The sequence below is a fragment of the Mus caroli genome, chromosome 2 (genome assembly GCF_900094665.2).
Source record: "Mus caroli chromosome 2, CAROLI_EIJ_v1.1, whole genome shotgun sequence".
NCBI lineage: Eukaryota > Metazoa > Chordata > Mammalia > Rodentia > Muridae > Mus > Mus caroli.
This window is the reverse complement of record NC_034571.1, coordinates 22,154,599-22,159,173: the sequence shown is the minus strand read 5'-3', so window position 1 is coordinate 22,159,173 and position 4,575 is coordinate 22,154,599.

The window sequence follows — 4,575 nt, the reverse complement described above, 5'->3', positions numbered from 1 at the left end:
TTCACCATTCCATGGACCCTAGCTGCCTGTTTCCCCAGACTCATCCCTGTCTGCTCTACTAGGGGTCTCCCAGGCTCTACCTCAGTTTGCTGACCCTGTACTGTATGGTAACTCTCTTGGAATAATGTCATTGTTTCTGTCTGTGAGCACTGTGCTGGGCTGTTGATATCAAGTGTCTCAAGTGCTCTTTCATATGTGTGAGAATGTTATGTAAATATGTCTGTATAAACACATTTTTTCAGATACAATGGTGAGTCTAGTTCCTCTTGCCTTTTCTTTCTTTTTTTTTTGTTTTTTTTGTTTTTTGTTTTTTNTTTTTTTTTCGAGACAGGGTTTCTCTGTATAGCNCTGGCTGTCCTGGAACTCACTTTGTAGACCAGGCTGGCCTCGAACTCAGAAATCCGCCTGCCTCTGCCTTCCGAGTGCTGGGATTAAAGGTGTGCGCCACCACGCCCGGCTCCCTCTTGCCTTTTCTTGAAGAGGTGTCAAAAATATCCTTTAATTATTTTTAATTAAAAGGCCTTCTCCATGAGACCCACCAAAGCAGGATGGATTACAGGGGTCAGCAGCAAGGGAGCTGAATGAGCAGGGAGTCTGGGCTCAGCAGTGCCCTGCCCCTGCTTGGTACCAGACTCAGGACATCCTTCCCCTCTGGCCTCAGTGTCTCCTGTGAGAGCGAGGGCTGTCACTCTGAGCGGCTTATGTTTGGTCTGGTCCTGTGTACAACTGTCCCATTTCAGAGCCTCAGCTTACGAGGCCACCAGTCCTCTCCAGCATTACCTCAAGATCTAGCATCACAGGTCAACTGTGAGCCTTTTCCTGCCTGCCCCATACTGCCTGGACCTCCTGGAGGAAAGACCCCCAAGCACATGTCACTGCTTCCCTCAGGGCCCAACCGAGGTCTCCTTTCTCTCTTAGAGCCAGTGCAGCAGGACACAAGCCCCTCCCTGTTGGTTCTAACCGAGTTCCACCCTTCAGACAGACCTACGTACCAGGTACAAAGAATGGGGCAGAGTTTTGAGGCTGCATGATCCTGGGGATGGGCAGTGGGTCCCCAATGACCCTGGCCTTAGTAGGGTCACCCTGACATCACATTGGCCATCTCTGCAGCTGGTAGCCGCTCCATTTGTTCTTCTCATACTGGGTGACTGCTGAGGGCCTGCATGACCACAGGGTACTTTAGGCAGGGTTATGCATAGCCCAGAGTGCCTTGTTAAAATTGCAGAGTATACACAAGTGTCCTGCCTAGATTGGGATGGGCATGGGGCCAGGATGATGAGGACCTCTGGGAGCTTACAGTCAGGAAGGGAGCACGTGAAGGGTGAGGGGGTAAGCTGGTGGGCATTCGGGAGGACTTCTTGGAGTCAGTGGCACCTTCCTGAGAGCTGGGATCTGTCCCCAGCTCTTGAGAGTTTCCAGCAGTGATCAGACTGGGTTGGTCTACCTCTCCGCAGTGGAACATAGTGAGGCCAGCGCCAGAAACAGAAGGGTCCAGAGCCTCCCACCGCTTCACTATTGCAATGCTGGAGCAGAGTCTGAGAGACGAAGAGCTCCGTGCACAGTACCAGACTGCGGTGCTACGACTGCGTGAGCTGGCCCTGGAAGAAAAGGCCCATGCGGAGCTGGCCTGCCTAGAGCATCAGATGGGGTGAGCTCATGTTTGTGCTAGGTTCTGCCCCACCCCTGTCAGTGTGCTCCCTGCCTCCACCCACCCACCTACCACACCTGCTAGACAGCTGTAGTGATCCAGGCATGATAGACTTTGCCAGAAGTTTAGATAAAATAGTAGAGTGTCCCAAATAAAACTAAAATGAAAACAGTCATCGTCCCCTCTATGTGATATTGTTCCCCTCTGTGTGATGTTTGTAGCGTTTCCAGGGCTTCTCAGCATTGATGGGTGCTTAGGCCTTATGTCACCATACTGCTCAGCACACGGGCTGTGCATTCCCCCGACCTGTCCTCAGCTACACCTTCAGCATACACCCAACTTTCACCATATGAACACTGAGGGCCTGTTTCCTTAGGAGGATTTCTTAGACAGGGTATTTCCTGTATGTGAGAGACATCCAAAAGCCTCTTGGCTTTGTTGGTGCCAGCCTCTGAGGGCTCCTCCATTCACAGTTCAGTACCACCCGGCCATGACATGCTAAGGGTGGCATAGGCCTTGGTGTTAGTGGAGAACCCCTTGCCTGCATGTGGTCTCCACATGGGAGACCCTGTCATCTTTAGACCATGAGATACTCATTAACATGGTGGTGGTGGTGGTGGTGGTGGGGAGACTGACAGCCTGAAGACAGAGGGCTTCCTTCTGACAGAGGGAAGGCTCTGGTGTCTGCTCAATGGGGGAATGTCTAGGTGGAGCTGGCTACTGGGGTTGCCCTGGTCCTGGTTTATGACTCTCCTTTTGAACAGACTCTCAGACACTCAAGCCTGTGGCTCTTTCCTTCCCCTAGGTGCCTGGGTAATGTGGGACGTGAAGTAGCACGGGCTACTCTGTGTGAAAAGCAGCAGCAAACCTTCAGCAGACTTGAGAAAGAACGGGTAGGCATGAGAGGAGTGGTCACACAGAAGTGGCGCCCTTTAGCCCTGGGTGGAAGCCAGAATAACCCTGGACCAAAGAATATCCTTAAGCTCTTTCTCTTCCAATACTATTTAGAACCATATGGTGCCAGGAATAGCCCATGGTCAGAGGACTTCAAATCTAGGCTGGCACTTGGCCCTATAACATCCCTGGGTCTAAACTAGGCTTAGACTCCTGCTAGCTGTGGCCCTGTAACAAGTAGCCTGGCTTCTGGGGGCTTCAAGTCACCACTGAACAGCAGCAGTGTCTGTTTCCTAGGTCTTGGGAGGGTTTTATAATAAGGGGTGTTAGAAAGGCAGGGCAGTGGCCAACACATGGAGTGTGGGCAGGGATAAGCTGGGCCCACTCGGTGTGGCAGGCACTTGGTGCATAAGTACCCTAGTGTCTCTCCTGCCTCCAGCTGGGACCTCCTGACCAAAAGTAGAGGAAAGCAATAGCCAAGAGGCTGAGCAAGGAGAGCCAGGCAAAAGGCCCGTGGAGGGGAGAGAGGGTCAGGCAACACAGAGGTCCAGATGTCCCCTCCCTGCCCCTGTGTCCTGAGATATTTTTTCCTCTGGAACTTCAGAGGGAAATACAATACCTGAAGAAGGTGTGCTTGTCCCTGCACCATGGCAGGAAGCAGCTCCTGCAACATCAGCAGTCTATCCTCAATGTGCAGAGGTCTATGGCCCACTTGCAACAGGAGCTCCAGGTTCGAGCCCAGCTGCTGAAGGTGGGCACTCCCAGTCTTTTCACCTGGCTTTTCTGTGTCATGTTTGTCATCATTGGTGGCAAGGGTCTGGGGCTGGTTGATTGTGCACAGGGAGAAGATGACCTGCTGGGGCCCCTGCAGAAGAGGAGCCAGACTACCAAGCTATGGTAGTCACTACAGACCAAGGGTGGGGAGCCTAACAGAGGGAAGGGAGAAAAAGAGTTTAGCTGGGGTGGGGGGCAAGGTATCATCACTCCGAAGAGCCAGCAGTAAGGGAGCAGCAGTGGGGACCTCTGTGTCCCTAGCAGGCCTGGGGTCCACTAGAGAGGCCGGATACTCAGACAAGGCACCTAGAGGCAGAGGGAGGCAGATCTCTGAGTTCAGGGCCAACCTTGTCTATAGAGCAAGGTCCAGGACAAGCTTAGGTTACACAGAGAGAAACTCTGTCATGAAATAACCAAAACCAAAACCAAAACTCCACTGTCAGTGGACCAGAGTCCCTTGTTACTCTCACAAAGCTGAGAGCATGAAAGTGTGTATGAGTGAGGGCAGCGTCACCCTTAGTCTATGTTCCCCCTAATTCTGTTAGCAAAGGATAGGGGTCTCACCTTAAGGGTAGGGACAGAAATTGGGTGAACTGCTCTCTCTAGCACGTGCCATAGGCCAGCCTTCAGGAGAAGAGACTCTAGGCTGCCTGGCAAGAGTTCTCCATGCCTCTGGGCAACTTTGGGCAGAAATGCCAGCTCTGTCTTTTGTCTGCACCTTTCAGTAGGGGTGTAGGCCTGAAAAGGACAGGGCAGCTTGTTTCAGTTGGTGTCCACTCCCATGGGAGCAAGCCATCCACAGCGAGCGCTGAGGCTGTCCTGAGTTGGCTACTGCCAAGTGCACCTGCCTCCTGCTTTTCTGAAGAGGGGGCAGAATGAGCTTTTCTGAGGAGGAGACTAGCGGCCACACCAGGCTTAAATAACTGTGCTGTTTTTACTAGAGTTGCAGCCCCAGAGTCAAGACCACCTGGAAGGAGGTCTCCAAGGCAAGTCAGAAAATGGAGGGGCACAGGTCTGGAAGCCCCCAAAGCCACCCCGCTCAGGAAATCTCTGAGAGCTCAGAAAGTGCACAGTGAGTTGGGGTGAGGGGCTGGCCCTGGCACTTGCCTCGACAAGCCTTTCATGTATTTGCCTTCCGCCTTTGGATTCCATCACACTCAGCTTCTCCCAGGAAGGGCAGGGGAAGGTAGAGCTGTCCTGAGTTCCATGAGGATGGGAGGGGAGAAGGGACGGGAGAGGACCAGAGCTGTCCTGAGCTC